Source organism: Nicotiana tomentosiformis, chromosome 12, assembly GCF_000390325.3.
Source record: "Nicotiana tomentosiformis chromosome 12, ASM39032v3, whole genome shotgun sequence".
In the NCBI taxonomy this organism is placed as follows: domain Eukaryota; kingdom Viridiplantae; phylum Streptophyta; class Magnoliopsida; order Solanales; family Solanaceae; genus Nicotiana; species Nicotiana tomentosiformis.
In genome coordinates this window covers 76,129,506-76,146,573 of record NC_090823.1, presented here as the reverse complement: position 1 = coordinate 76,146,573, position 17,068 = coordinate 76,129,506, and the positions used below count along the sequence as shown (strand labels likewise).

Sequence of the window (17,068 nt, the reverse complement as noted above, 5' to 3'; positions counted from 1 at the left end):
AGATCAAGACATGGTTTTGAATTTTTTGCTTGATTTTTTGAGTGATAAACTATTGCTTTTTCTGGGTCTTAAAATGTTGAAAGTGGATTAGAGCTTGTGGCTACTGTTGTTGACTTTTGATTGTTGAGCTCCATCCTTATTGCATTTCTATGCTATTTCTTTGTAATTTTCTGCTTACAACGTACTCTTTTCACCTAAAGAATGTAAAAATTCAGCCTGTTTCATGAATAAAAATACATAACTTGCTAGAAATATGTTGTTTGATGCTAGATTTATGTTTGTGTAGGACTAATGAATACATACGTGATATTTGAATATGAATTTCACTGTTCTTTGATCTCCTAAACTTAGAGTTTGAATAATGTTTAATGATGTGAGCATGTTCGTTGTTTGGTTTAGTGGACTCTTGAATTAATAGTTTACATATTTAACCACTTGCTGGTAAAACTTGTTAGTTTAAAGTTAGAATAGTAGCTTGCTTTCTAGTAATCTCAAGATATTCGAAGATCAGTATGCATGAAGCTTGAAGAATTTCTGGGGGGGGGGGGGGGGGGACTTAGATTGATAGGTGGTTATGATTGTAAACATAGAAATGGCTCTTAATGTAGTAAGCCGGCTCTGCAAATGTAGAGTTCAATGGGGGGATTTGCATCTATACCCAGTTTTTGGGTCACATTTTAACTTATACCCGCTTTACAAAAAATATTACAAGCGTACCCACTTTTCGGATAACTTCAGACATACGGGCCTGAAGTAGTAAAAAATTATGTCTGAAGTTTGAACTTTAGAATGTTTTGCCTGAAGTGTAACCTTATCAAAGCAAAACTTCAACCTAAAGTTTGGCCTGACTTGCAAAGGCAATCACACAAACTTCAGTTCATAGTGCAATGGCAAGCTTCAGTTCAATAAAACTACAACATGTTTTGGTTGAAGTTTTTATTTTGTAATTATTGAACTTCAACATTCTAGGTACTGAAGTTTTGTTTTGTAATTGCTGAACTTCAGTATTCTAGGAGGTGAAGTTTTATTTTGTAATTGCTGAACTTCAGCATTCTAGGAGTTGAAATTTTATTTTGTATTTGCTGAACTTCAGCATTCTAGGAGCTGAAGTTTTTGTTTTATATTTGCTAAACTTCAGCAGTCTTAGAGCTGAAGTTGTGTTCTGCCTTTTTTGAAGTTAGATGGCTTTAAAATATAACTTAAGCCAAATTGTGCTAAAATTTTAACTGATTTTTTTGATAATGTTCTGAAGTTATTTTTCCTATCTTTTATTGTTCAGTTCTGCAACCCTTTTCTGTCATTTTTCTTGCAGATGATATCATAAAGCAAGGGGTAAGCTAATTCCAAAAGATAGCGAGAGCAACTATTGTGTATAATAAATTTCACATGTATGTGTCATTCTTGTGGAAGGTAACTTGGAAGAGAAGACATGTAGTAGTCAATTGTTGTTGTATGTTTAAGAAGGATAGATTAGGGAAAGACACAAATCACACCTACTTTAACCAGCTTGTGGAGTTTTATTTACTCGTCCTTCAACATAGAATATGGTAGTTGATAAGATTTAATAAAAACTTTACAGATCCAATCAATAATACCTATACAAAGTCTCATGTGTTTGAGAGAGAAAAGACGAAGAGGAAAAAAAGAGGAGGAAGAAAGGAGCGCATAGGTCAGGAGGAAGAAGATGAGGCGTCTGAAGTTGTCAAAATTAGGGTATAGGTTAAAGAATTTTAAAAATATAGGTATCGATTAAACGGGGGCGACCAAATAGGGCGCACTGTGCAATTTTTACAGTTCAATGTGAGGTGTTATTTCTGAAAAACTAAGTTGTAACTAATTTAAATTAGTGGCCATATATGCAATAAATCATGTATGGATACATCACTTTTATGAAAAATAGCATGTGAGTGGATTACAGCTATGAGTTAAAAGCTAAGACCTTCAAAAGGTCACTAGGCGAGGTTTGCTTTCAGAGCCAAAAGACCAAGTCTGCTAGTTCTGAAGCCTTAAGGTCATATGTGCATGAAGGGGGATTTGCATCTATACCCAATTTTTGGGTCATATTTTAATTTATACCTGCTTTGTAAAAAAAATTGCAAGCGTACCCACTTTTCGGGTAACTTCAGGCATACGGGCCTGAAGTAGCAAAAAATTTTGTCTGAAGTTTGAACTTCAGAATGTTTTGCCTGAAGTGTAGCCTTATCAAAGCAAAACTTCAGATATTTTTGCCTGAAATTTGGCCTGACTTACAAAGGTAATCACGTAAGCTTCAGTTCATATTGCAAGGGAAAACTTCAGTTTCCCCTCACTTTATAGTGCAAACTTCAGACAAATTAGTCTGAAGTTCTTCAATTTGTAGTGCAAACTTCAGGAACTTTAGTTCATAGTGCAAGGCAAACTTCAGTTTTCTCTCACTTCATAGTGCAAACTTCAGACAAATTAGTCTGAAGTTCTTCAATTTATAGTGCAAACTTCAGGAACTTCAGTTTATAGTGCAAGGGAAAACTTCAGTTTCCCCTCACTTCATAGTGCAAACTTCAGACAAATTAGTTTGAAGTTTTTTAATTTGTAGTGCAAACTTCAGGAACTTCAGTTCATAGTACAAGGGCAAACTTCAGTTTTCCCTCACTTCATAGTGCAAACTTCAGACAAATTAGTCTGAAGTTCTTCAATTTGTAGTGCAAAATTCAGGACAAATTAACTTTTCAGTATAACTAAGAGCTGGTCTGGCATCACATCGGGATTTACCTCATGGGAAATTCTTCATGTTCTTCATACTGGATCTGGAACTTCTGTATATTCAGTATGAGATAAACACATAACAAGATGAATCAAAGAGTATCTGTTGCGCTCTCAATGCATTTGGATTTGTATCTCGAGCTTGCAAAATAAAGGATTGTAAAATTTGCAGAAACCCACGTATTACCTTCTGTTGACAGGGTTTCTGAATTCAAATAGAGAATAATACAATACTCTGTTTTGTTATTTTATGACAGTATTTAATCAAATATAGGTTAAGTTGTTAATTTAACTTCACATTTTATTAGTGAATATATTAAAGTAGTGGTTGAAAAGTTAATTTGATAGACAAGAAGAGGAGGAAGAAAGGAGCGCATAGGTCAGGAGGAAGAAGAGGAGGCGTCTGAAGTTGTTAAAATTAGGATATAAATTAAATAATTTTAAAAATATGAGTATAGGTTAAATGTGGGCGACCAAATAGGGCGCCCGTGTAATTTTTACGTGCATGAACTTCGTATTGGTCGCATGAGCCCAATATCTCTCGTGTCCCGTTAAGGGTCTGGAGCCTTTCGTTTGATCTGTAGCCCATTCTTATTCATGTTTTACTGATTATAACTAGCAGGCCACAATGACATGCCCAACTTTCAATTCCTAAAGTCCATCCAACTTTTGAATCTAGAGATATAGATAACCCATTTAGTCCATTAGATTATATTTGTTTCAATTAACTTTGAATGAAATAGTTTATAATTATATGCCTTAACTATTTAGCGTGCACTAATCTTAGAATAAAGAATAAAAATGCTAATGTTGTTATTACGGCGAATTAACCCCAATTGCTGCCTTCTAGCAGTTTTAGTAGCCTTACCGTGCTTTCAACAAGCTTATTAAGTTTTAGTTGCTTCATTAGCTAATTAGATCACTTTATTGCCACACCCCAATCTTGGAAGAAGCGATCAACACACGACGCCCAAAGGCCCGTGCGAATCGATATTCATACTAAGACCTTTTATAATCATGAAATATGGGCCAACGAGGCCTCCAAGTAAAATACCAAAATTTAAAATGTACACATCTCACTATGAAAGGAATATTAGCATTAATGCAACTTCACCACTGTTAGCAACATAGTCATGACCAACCCTTACATACATCCGAATATTGCTATGCAAGCCTCTAAGAGTGCTAAACATAGTACCTGACATGGTCGGGACAGGTCCTCACCGTACCCAAAATTAACTGGAACATACACATCGGTACCTATTGACTTTTGAACAGCTACTCCGGAGAAGTGAAGTGCAACAACCAATAGCTGGAGCAAACACCCTACTGGGGAAGGACGTCACCGGGTCTATCTGTACCTGTGGGCATGAACACAGTGCCCAAAGAAAATAGACGTCGGTACGAAAGATGTACTGAGTATGTAAAACAGATAACGTATGTAAACCAAAGGGATATCATAGGAGATAGAAATGCACAAATCTTAACCTGAATACCGTAGATAAGCCACCGGGGGCATACACTGCTATAATCATGAATGTATGCAAGCTTTTCTAAAATCAAGACACTCATTGGGGCTAGACATTAATTATAATATATACATATATGTACATTCAGCCACTCTTTGGGGCACTTCACATTGCTCCGTACTCGGCCTCATATAGGACTCAGTCGTACCCGACCGTACCCGGTCTCAGCAGAATTCGGCGTAACCGGCCTCGAGAGGACTCGGTAAAGTCTCACATTATACATTACTCCATACCCGACCTCATAGAGGACTCGGTCGTACCCGACCTTAGGAGGACTCCACTGAACCCGACCTCAACAGGTCTCGGCGTAGTCGGCCTCAAAAGGACTCGGTAGCCTTGCATCACACATCATCGTATCCGGCCACATAAGGGCTCGGTAATATCTTATATCATGTCTCATTATATCCAACTGATCAATGGTTGCAGAATCGGTGTCATACCCGATCAACTATAACATGGTTCTGTAAAGTATAATAGATATATATATATATATATATATATATATATATATATATATATATATATATATATATATATATATATATATATGTGTGTGTGTGTGTGTGTGTGTGTGCGCGCGCGCAATGCAGAGTTAATTTCAAGATGTACTAAGATCAAACTTAGAAAGCATCATATTTTTCCGAACTTAGGGAACTATCTGCAAGATATCTCAAATTGAAGGAATGCCATCGGCAAGAATAATATACAAGAATAGAAACAACATTATTGAGAAGATTTTAGAATAACCCAATCTCACAACACAGAAATCCTTGAAGAGGAAAGAGAGAAAGAGGGACACTCATATCAAGAAAGAAAGTTGTCCTACATACCTTCTTGAAAAACTAGCTACGTTTTTCTGAATTCTTACGACTTCGTGGTGATTAACTCTACCTTCAATAGGTCTCCAAAAATCGAGATAACATGTATTATAGTGATAATCCAAAGCTTATTCACACTAATTCTTACTAGAATTGCCTCTAATTCAGTTTAGTCTACTTAGAAACTCTCAAGGGAGGTTTGAGAGCGTTTTGGGTGGTTTAAAGTGGTGACACTCTCTAGAATGAAAGAGAAGGAGCTACATTCACCTTTTATACTTATACCAAGTCTAGGAAATTCCGCCACTCCACATGCACAATGGGTCGCCCTGCCCAGGTTGCAGCACCGAGGGATATCTGGCTTTAGCCTAATAAATCGTGTAATCCTCTTTTATCCTCATACGTGTCGCTGGCCGATTGTCCTTGCTAGAAGCTAAACTTTCCAATCTTTAACTCTATGCGTGGGGAAAAGTGTGGGGTGTAACATCATCCCCCTTTGGAACATTCGTCCTCAAATGTTGAATCGTAGTCACTCCTAACAAACTTCTTTAGTCATGTTGGGTTGTGCCCGCCATATTAGTCTCATTGTTGTCTCCTGTAGCAAGGAATAAATGGGGTGTATGAGCTGTGAGTGAGGTGTGCATATGCCTCTGTATTCAGACGGGAGTGAGGTGAGAATGAGCTTGTGTGATAGAGAGAAAAGAAAAGAGAGGGGCAGTGACTAGGGTTGGTTCTAATGGGGGATCAGTCTCTTCTCCTGAAAGAGATGGCAAGGCTGCCCTTTTTGTGTATGAAATTGTGAGGGTTTTTGGTGAATGGGCTTGGGTTGGCGGATGATTTTTTGGGGCGAGAATTGGGCTGATGCAAATGCCTGGCCCAGTTGTAATGAAGAACAAACATCCCCCTTTCCTTCTTTCCTTGTATTTCAAAATTAAACCATTAATTAAAACATCCAATTTCAAATTGATTTTGCAAAAATGGCCTATTTAACTAATTGAATCTAAAAATGCAAAAACAAAGCAAGAGTGATTGGTATGTATTTTTTTTTCTTGATTTCATGTATTAATTATGTGCTTAATGTGTAACTAAATCCAAAAAATACAATTTAAAATCTAAAATGCTATGAAATTAAGATTTGAACATTGTTTATGATTTTTTATGATTTACGGTATTCCTAACCTAACATGCATAAACAATGCGAATAAATGCAAAACCAATAAAGAAAAACTCCTAAAGTTCATAAAACAATTAAAATTATTTTTGGATTATTTTTTAGGAGTAATTTTCTATGTGGGCAAAATTAGGTGCTCACACTATGAAAACGGAAAAATGATTAACACAACATACGCCACTAGTAGTCTAAGTCTAAGACAGAACACTATCAGACTAGCCCAACCCCCAAAATAAAGAAGAAAAACGCTCGACTACCCCTACCCTTCAACCTTAATGCTCGACCTCCACACCTTTCTATCAAGAATCATGTCCTCGGAGATCTGAAAATTAAGGCTCTACCACTGCAGATAAAAATTAAGCTCGTATAAGAGGTGACTGGAGGACATTTGTGGTATTGGTAACTGGTAAGTACGTTGATGCAAAAACCAGTAATCTCTTTGTTTATATTTTTATTTTGTTGTTCAAAACTAAAAACAACATTGGAACTGATGTCTTGACTAATAATGTAAATCCAACATTATGTCATGTACATATCAAGGACCACTATAAAATTTGCAGTTTCTAGACCCACTGCGCTTCACACTGGATTATTTATATTCCTTCTAGAAGTACCACTTGTTTTTATATAATAATCTGATTATTTTTGTTTTGAAGAAATATAATTTTCATTAATTTATCCTAACATTACCACTTTAGTATTTTAGCCTTTTATATTATTGTACGTTTTAAACTTTTTTGGTAATGATAAACGGATCATAATGTGAGGTATCTATCGATACTTATTCGCTAAAAAATTATACAGTGTACGTGATATATATATTCGTCTGTTTACCTTTTTATATTTTGACGTTTCTCAATGAAAATCTTAACTAAATTAACGACTAATTGAAAAAGCTTGTAATGCTGAAGAAATGTCATTTATTTAGACTAGAATAACAAAACTCAAGAAGCAAAGGTCTTTGACAGATCTTTTACACATATCCCATGCTAAAATGAAAAGGGGTTCATCAGATTAAAGAAATCTCAAAGAATTCCTTTTAACTTGCGAATCCATTAGTCTTCACCACAGCACTTGTTGCAGACTGGGGGAATCACCTCTATGTTGCAGTCACAGCAGAATTTCGGGCATTTGTTTGTGCATGCTGCGAATACAGAAAATTTAATTTTTTTTTTAAATATAAAGTTTATCTTTTGAAAAATCGACTTAAAAGGAAAGAACGCCGTTTAAACTGAAAATGAAAGAATAGTACGGTAGACAATAACATCTAATGCTCGTCCATGCTGCAAACGGCTGACGACAATCGGCTTTTGGGCATTAGATTTAGCTCCAGCTTCAACCTCCACACAAATTATGGAGGCTAACAGAACAAGAATAGAGGCGACTGTTAACAACTTTGTCATGGTTTCACGAATCCAATAAAGAAAACAATCAGAAAATTACAGTTTAATTTAGAGTGTTGGAGATATTTTGTTTAACATGACCAGACGTACTACTCTATATATACAAATGCATGTGCTCTGGAAAATAGTGAAAGAAATGGCTCAAGATTGAGTGAATCTTTCATACAAATAGAATTGACCAATATAATTAGTATGTAGATAGACCTAAGAAAAATAATGCAAGAAGTTCATTCACACAAGATAATAAGTTAGTAATTAATGCTACAAACTAGAGCAAGATATGACCAAAATAAACTTTCATTAATCATATTTTATCGATCTCTTCTTGGATAGTATTCATACCTGGCAAATTAATTGACCATTGTCACTCCCATTTTTCCCCGTACAAACCCCATTAAAAGTTATTATGGTTAAGTGGTTTTTCAAATTAAAGTGACTATTTGAGAAGGAATTATTTATTTAACTGGAGTCGTCACTTGGAATTAAATTTTGTTGTTCCAAGTCACCTTTTATTTGAATTTCTAATCAAATGGAAGATTTGACTCCTTATTTATGCTCCGCAAAAATAAAAAACTGAATAAGAAATTCTATTGATCGGGAAAAAGGGTGAGGTACCCCTCGAATCGTGATTCTAACACAATCGTAAAACTTGATGTAAATTATTTTTGGATAAAATGGTGTTTGTTAGTTTTCAAGTCTTACTTATGATCCACTTTTATTGTTAAACTTTTATCAGCCTCAATTAAGACGAGGCTACAACTCTAGCCTACGCTAACTAAGCGGGCGACCTTAGCTTATGTATCACACCTAAAGATTGGAGTCTACTCGTCTTAATTAAAACAATGACGATCTTTTATTAAAGTGTCTAGGTCAAGCCGCAATCTTGCCATTTTATTTGTATGTCTCTATGTAAGGCAAAAATATCCGCATTCTTGGTTAGGACGGTATATTATTCGTCATTATTTGGCCTAACATTAAACTATTTGATTATTTGCTTTGGCAAGAAAACGAGCCAGCTTATTATGAAAGAGCATGGGCCAATGCCTTCAAGACCAAACAAAGAAACTTAAAGCCCAAATCTGATTCTATAAACAGTACCCCACGGCCTAGTGAAGCTAATAAATAATGGACCACTACTTTTCTTTTACTTTTTACTCAACAATGGAAGACTTACGTCAATGCAAGCTAAGCAACTAAATTCTACATTTAATTAAAATAAAACATTTTCCATTCGATAATCAAAAATATCAAGGTAAACTTCAAATCATTATTCACATAATCATGTCAACGGGAAATCATGCATAAAAATAAAAGGATAGAGAAAAAGCTTGTACCTTTATTAAATCTCTCCCACAGAGTAAGCAAAAAGCTTTTGACCCAGACTTGACTAGCGAACAAGATTACTCGGCCGGAGAAAGTAACCTCAATGACCTCGGAAAAACTTTACCGACATGCTCGAGTCAACTCGGTTGCTTCTCGTTCCAACCAATCTGGAAGTGTTTGGACGGTGCAATAGAGTTTGTTTGTCGGCAAAAATGGAGGTGACGACGGCAGTTTTTAGGACCGTAAAAGATGGTGAAGACTATATAAGCATTTAAATTTTATTGGACTTAAATTCAATAAAATAATTTGGAATATATATTTTTTAAAAAGTAGTCCAAAATTCGAATAAATTTTATGGGCTAATATAATTGTGTTAATTATATAAGTTCAATATATATAGATTAAATAAATAAATCAAAATCTATTGGGATTAGTCCGTTTAATTGGGCAACAAAGGATGAGCCTGCTTTATTCAGCCCAAAATGTCATCTTCCTAGAGGCTCAGTTTGGTCCACATGTCAAATGACATGGCATGACAAGTCAAACGGAAGAGCCAATAAATTACGCCACATGTCAAAGCGACATAACATGCCAAGTCAAATTAAAAAGGCAATAAAATTATGCCACGTGCACAAGTGATATATTTTGGCCAATCAAATGCGACCTTGTCACTGCTTCAATTTGATTGGTTAGTGATTCAAGTCAACTAGTTAAATCAAAGAAAAATACTTTCTCCTTATCATAATTCTTTTCTCCTACAACTATAAATAGGGGTTCTCATAACTTAGAAAAGACACCAAAAATTATAGCAAGAAGCACGAGAGAGCTGGTGGATCAAACGACGCAAGTTTCTCTACAACCTTCAAATAATCAAGTTCAAGTTCAAGAACGATGAACAGTCAACGTTCAAGGAGTATGAGTTCAAATCATTTTTTCGTGCTAGTTTAACTCAAAATTATCGTTCGTGGCAAAAAAATAAATTCAAGATCACGCTCAAATGCTCTTGAATTTATCTTAGAAAAGAAGAATCAGAGGAGTTATAGAGATTGTAACACTCAAATTATTTAAAATAGAAAACTAAAATTATTGTAATATTTTTTAGTGTTGTTATTTTCTTGACGCAAATTTTATTGTCTATAAATTTGACACGCTCGCGGGACAATCTCTATCTTTTATCTCATCTTTTCGATCATCAAAGTTCAAGAACAAAGAAATAACTCCAAAGAAAATCAACTCCAAATCAGCGACCTCTAAAGCTGCTAATTCCATGTCACGACCCAAAATTCCACCAAAGATCGTGATGACGTCTAACCCACTCGCTAGGCAGGCCAACACCCAGTCAATAATAATAAAAGCAAATTATAAAGCCATTAACTATTTTACGATATAAATAATAAGGCATAATAAATCTCGAATAAATATCACAAATACAAAATCAAAGACAAGGCCTAAACACGATCACAACTGTCTAACAAACACCCAAAATTCGATATCACTACATCACGGGCATCTAATAAAAGTAACTCATATCAACTGAACGAAGCACTGTCCGAAAAAGAATACATCGACAAAAATAAATAAGTAGGAAAGGGGGACTCTATGTGCTGCGATTCGAATTAAGTATAGCATCTCACCACGAAGTCTCCAAATAAAGTACTCCTCAACTCAATAGTACCGTTATACCTGTCTCAGAACCTGCACAAAAATATGCATAAGTATAGTATGAGTATAAACCACAGTACCCGACAAGTATCAAGTCTAGCCTCGAATAAGTAGTGGCGAGGGGTCGACTCTGACATCTACTAACAAATCAATAAGCATATGAATCATGAATAAAATATGAAATAAAGTATGATATCATCAATCAGTTCTGTACAAAATCACAGTAGACTGGAATTTTGACATGCATTTTAGGAATATAAGTCAAGGCATCAACTTTTTCACAGAAATCACTTAGACAGAGATTTATCAAGGTAAATGGTGATTTCAAGTTCTAAACATCAAGTAGATACATCAATACTTATTAGCATGAGGAAAAATATAACTCTATGCCTACATGTCAAATACACATGCCCAACAATATCAAAGTTAAATCATCAGGTACATATAATCTCAGCATATTAATAGTATCTGGCACAAGTCCCCCTCAATCATACCCTCAACACTCTCACGGTGCTTGGCACAATGCCCCAGGTTCCTGACATAAGTCCCTCACTAAGCACATATTAAGTGCCTGCGCTCATAGGCCCCAAGATAACATGGCAAATCACCTGACTCCGGAGGGACGGTACCAATCCAAGCGCCATGAAAGCGTGCCACCCGATCCACACATGTACCCGTAGAGGCGTGCCACTCGATCCACATACATACCAGTATCGGCTTACCACCTGATCCATACATAAACCCGTGGCAGCGTGCCACTTGATCCACACATAAACTTGTGGCGGTATGCCGCCCGATCCACATAATATCATCAGTAACCAATATCCGCTCATAATATCCGTGCTGCCAAAACTCTATTTTATAATATTTAGCTCTCAAACTCATAGATATATGTATGAGGCAATATAATAAAAGGACACCGAGTCATAAAAATAAAAATGCGGATAAAAGCACATAAGGATAAAAGATGGCTATGGATAATCATATAATTCAACTTATCTCAACAATTCAATAAGCAATTTCATCTTTCAAAAGTCTTATCTTAATATTTATCATGAACGAAATAAGCCATTCAGCCACAGAATCATGAATCAATAAAATAAGTATACGACTACGAATCGACAAAGAAGCTCAATATGGCAAAACAATTATTTATTCCCAATTCAACAAACCATAACCTTAAGCATGTTTCTAAGCCGCAATTTCAAATTATCACATAATCGGAGAATCAAAAAAATATGAATAAGGAGTTCACATAGTCCAAATAAGGCATAATCATAAGTCAAACATTTATCGAATATGGTCATAACCTAGCTACATATATGCTCGTCACCTTGCATATACATGGCTCCTAAATCAAGCAACAAGTAGCAAATAGATCACCTATGGGGAGAATTATTTCTTACAAGGATAGACAAGAGATTTACCTCTACCACGAAAGCTTTAATCATAACAAATCGTGTTTCCTTTAAAATCCAACTCCAAATAACTCGAATCTAGTCAACTACAACTCAATAACGTCAAACAAAGCCATAGGAATCAATTCCAAATAATAAAGCTTCAACTTTTAATCAAATCCTCAAAAGTCAACAAAAGTCAATCCGGGGCCACATGGTCAAAACCCGAGTCAAGGGATAGATTCTGACTATCCATAACCTTATGAGTCCAAATAATATGATTTGATTCCAAAATCAGGTCCAAATCGACCCCCAAATCCCCAAATTACACCCTCTTAAGTTGTAGGCAAAATTTCAAAATTTCACGTTAAAATTTCAAGTTTTAGGTGTAAAAATCCATGGGAAATCAAGATACATAGCCAAATCCAAGTGCAAATTACTTACCTCCAAAGTAGTAGTGAAATTGCTCTTCTTAATCTCCTCCTGTCACGACCCCATTTTTTCACCTTAGGATATCGTGATGGAACCTCATCTCTAAGACTAGGTAAGCCTAACATGCATTTGAGAAACAACAGAAATAATAATAAAACTTCAAATTAAACTATTTAAAATATCATAATAGAACTCAACAGTACAACTGATAACAACTCCCCAAAACCTGGTGGAACAGAGTCATAAGCTCTGCAAGAATATGCTAATAGGCTCGGAATACAATACTATTTTGGAACAAGAAATAAACAGTAGAATATCTAAAATCAGAAGGTGACTTCAAGGCATACGAACGTCAAGCAGGTGTACCTTAAAGTCTCCAAAGGGAGATGATCAATCAACCTTTAGCGTCTAACATGGAAAAACATACTTGGATCTACACAAAAGATATGCAGAAGCGTAGTATGAGTAGACCAAAATAGTACCCAGTAAGTATCAAGCCTAACCTCGGTAGAGTAGTGACGAGGCCAGGTCAAGACACCTACTAAGACATAATAAATAGAACAAAATATGATAACGAGAAGTAATAGAAAGTGGAGAAAATGAATGATAGAAATGCAACTTAGTACATAAACTAATGGAAGAATTTTAAGCAAGATGACAAGAAGAAGGAAACAAATAAGGAGAAGCACAAATAATCAAATATGGACAAAACTGGTAAGACAAGGAAGAAATAAAGCAATGAGAACTGTTCAACCATTAACTCTTTTCAATATGAAATGCACAACAAGAATCACAATCGAGGTACCGCGTCGTATTCACATTTCACAATTTCAATCACAATATTTCCTAATATCACCACATGACCCTTTACATTTAGATTTGAAAATCATTTTTCCCTAAATAGGTATACGCGTTTTAGCCCACCTTATCACACCGCGTGGCTTCAAGTAGTTCCCCTACTAGAAACACGCGTATCAAGCCCACCTTATCTCACCGCATGCGTATCAACCCCTAGCCTTATACCACCGCATGCGTTCAATATCACAACATAATCACAACTCGCACCACAAGTGCTTATATGCCACAACTTGCCAAAAGAAACAATGCCAATATTTTCACAACAAATAGCCCATGGCTCAACCACAATGTGTACAAAAATCTCAACAATAACAAAATGAATGAGAATTGCCCAATAAGAAAGATGTCTCAATAATTAACAACTTCACCTCAATGTGATAACGACTTTTATAACTTCAACACCAATAAATCTACAAGAATATATTCCACGAAATAACAACTTCAAGTAAAAGTAATTCAACAATTTAAGAGGCAACAAGGCAATAAGGAAGGCAATAACTTTAACTAAAGTATATAAGAGCCAAATAACAAGTAAGAGGTAGAACAAGTGTTAACAATATCAAATAAAGCATGTAAGGGTAGATTAACACATGTAAGAGTAGATTATCAATGAGGGATATAACATGTTACGACAATTCAATTAAAGGCATGGAAAAAGTTTAATAACCTAAACCGGTCAATTACCATATATTGCCCATGTACCTACTCGTCACCTTGCGTACACGACTTTCACATAACACAAATAGCACAATTAAACCAAATCCTAAGGGTAGTTCCCCCTCCCCCCCACAAAGTTAGATAAGATACTTACCTCAACTAGGCCAACTTAACCCTCGAAAATAGCTTTTCCCCTAAAATTCGCCTTCATCGGCTCAAATCTAACCAAAAGTGACTCAATATCATCAACCAATGCAAGGGTAAATAGTTACAGTAGATAAATCTTTGATATGTACAAAATTCTCAAAGGTCAACAAAAGTCAATTCTGGACTCGCCTGGTCAAATCCCGGGTCCAAGGGTAGATTCCGACTACCCATAACTCCACGAGTCCATATATGTGATTAGTTCCCAAATCCGAGTCCAAATCGACTCTCAAAACTCAAATCTTTATTTTTCAAAATTTTGACAAAAATCCCTAAATTTCCTCTTTGATTCACATAAAATTGTTGTTAAATCTAAGATATAATCATGAAATATAGTTGGAAATTGATTAGAATCACTTTTCCAATGCTTGTAGATAAACATCCCCTCTTCAAATAGCCTCTTACCGAGTGTAGGGTTCTAAAATATGATAAAATGATATGACATCCCAACTTTCTAACCTTTTGTTAAGTTTCAGGTGTCGCAATTGCGATAAAGGGTTCGCAAATCACAATTGCGAAGGAAATCTCGCAAATGCGGCACTGACAGCCTATGTGGGAAGTCGCAATTGCGAAGCCTGCTTCCCTCGCAAAAGCGACAAATATATCGCAAATGCGAAACTACCCCAGCCCAGGTCAACTTCGCATTTGCGACCCAGGCATCGCAATTGCGATACCTGTGATCCCCCTGCTAAGGTCGCAATTGCGATGCTGGTGTTCACAAATGTGACACCAGAGGCATAAGCACACAAGTAGTTCAGATTCAGTCCAAATGATTCCAAATCACGTTCAAAACTCATCCGAGCCCTCGGGGCTCCAAACCAAACATCCACACCAGTCTAAAAATATCATACGAACTCGCTCGCTCGATCAAAATACAAAAATAATATCTAGAAATCAGACAACAAAACACATGAATTTCAAAGTGTAGTTCAAGAATTTCTAAAATTGCAACTAAGCGTCCGAATCCTATTAAATCAACTCCATATGATACCAAATTTTGAAGTTCTATATAGCATAACAGACCTATTCCAAGTCCCAAAACCAAATTTTGAACCCGATAGCCAAAAGTTAACCTATGATCAAACTTCTAAACCTCAAATTGCCAATTTTCGGTAAAACAACACAAGTCAACCTACGGACCTCCGAATTCAATTTCGGGCATATGCCCAAGTTCAAAATTACAATACGAAGCTATCGGAGCCATCAAACACCGTTCCAGGGTCGTTTTCATAAAAGTCAAAGTTTGTTTAATATTTCTAACTTAAGCTTCTAAGGCAAGAACTAAAGGTTCTAAATCAACCCGAAACCTTCCAGGAACGAAACAAATCAACCCTGTAAGACATAAAAACAAAATTACACATGTGTGAAGCATCAAACGGGGAAACGGGGCACAAATACACAAAATGATCGGTTGGGTTGTTACACCTCCTCTCGAAGTCTAGAACTCAAAATATGAAATAATGGGCAAAGTTCTAAATATAATACTTCAAAGTTCTGCCCAGGTATACCCATCGCAAACACAGTACCTTCCTTTTATTCACGAAGAAGAAAGTTACCCCGTGCTCAAAACCTTCAGCGCAATCGCGAAAACATCCATGGGATCGCGAAGCTCACCGAGATAAAACACATCGTGAACGCGAGCACGAAGCACCAACCATGCTATACTCCTATGCGAACGTGTGCGCTACTCCGCGAACGCAGAGACCTTCTGCCAACACTTGACTAGCCATGCGAACACGATTCACAAAGCCCCAGCTCCCAACATACACTATGCAAACGCTATTATACCTTCGCTATCATGAAGAACATCAGAGGCATCAGAAAACCAACAATGCAAACTCATCCAAAATGGTTTAAAACCACCCCGAAACTCACCCGAGCCCCTCGAAAACCCGTCCAATCATACCAAAAATTCCAAATAAATCCATAGGCCCAAATACCATAATTAACATCAAAACCAAGAATCAACGATCAAAATCCTTCCCTTGAGTTTTAAACATTCTAACTTAGATGAACTCATCCGAATCACACTTAGACAGACCGGATCACAACCAAACTGTCATGCCCCAAACCTGAAGAGGCATGACCGACACCCGATGCCATACTCGGCCTGAGTGTACCACTTCCTAACTGTGAACTCTGGAGGGGTAACCCTCAACTTAGGCTGATGAGGCCATATTCTGAATCATTTGAAAATATCGTCTCTCTCATCTGAGGGGTAAACATACCCAAAATCTCATATATATATATATATATATATATATATATATATATATATATATATAAAACTGTGCAGGATGACGAGGCCGCCATGAACATCTACTGATATACAAACTATACAGGACTCGTCTACAAGCTTCTAGAGATAACCGAACTGTATCATGGTCGGGACAGGGCCTCGACCTATCCATCAAACCTGTATATATATATATATATATATATATATATATATATATATATATATATATATATATATATATATACAGGTTTGATGGATAGGTCGAGGCCCTGTCCCGACCATGATACAGTTCGGTTATCTCTAGAAGCTTGTAGACGAGTCCTGTATAGTTTGTATATCAGTAGATGTTCATGGCGGCCTCGTCATCCTGCACAGTTTTATATATATATATATATATAAAAATATATATATATAAATGGACTCCAAGGTCTAGACCTAGTAACTCTGAGGAAGTGGAGCTTACCAACCGAGCTGATGTTTGACTCTGTCTACTGGGAAGGTCTATCCAGCTATCTATCAGGACCTGCAGGCATAAAATGCAGCGTCCCCAGCAAAAGGGACATTAGTACAAAATAATGTACAGAGTATGTAAGGCGAGTATGTAAGGTAATAAAATATCTGAAAGTTGAAACTGAACTG

General features: G+C 36.2%; 2 long non-coding RNA genes across 2 annotated transcripts; both read right to left on the bottom strand.

Moving 5' to 3' along the window:
- Positions 1 to 3,819: 3,819 nt before the first annotated feature.
- Positions 3,820 to 5,935, bottom strand: LOC104101629 (uncharacterized). Its single transcript, XR_001970303.3, has 2 exons — positions 5,099 to 5,935; positions 3,820 to 4,100 (listed from the first exon to the last, which is right to left on the bottom strand). It is a non-coding gene; the product is annotated as an uncharacterized lncRNA (long non-coding RNA).
- A 1,234-nt stretch (positions 5,936 to 7,169) lies between these two features.
- Positions 7,170 to 8,519, bottom strand: LOC117278064 (uncharacterized). The gene is made up of 3 exons (XR_004508369.2): positions 8,000 to 8,519; positions 7,507 to 7,614; positions 7,170 to 7,398 (listed from the first exon to the last, which is right to left on the bottom strand). It is a non-coding gene; the product is annotated as an uncharacterized lncRNA (long non-coding RNA).
- Positions 8,520 to 17,068: the final 8,549 nt, after the last annotated feature.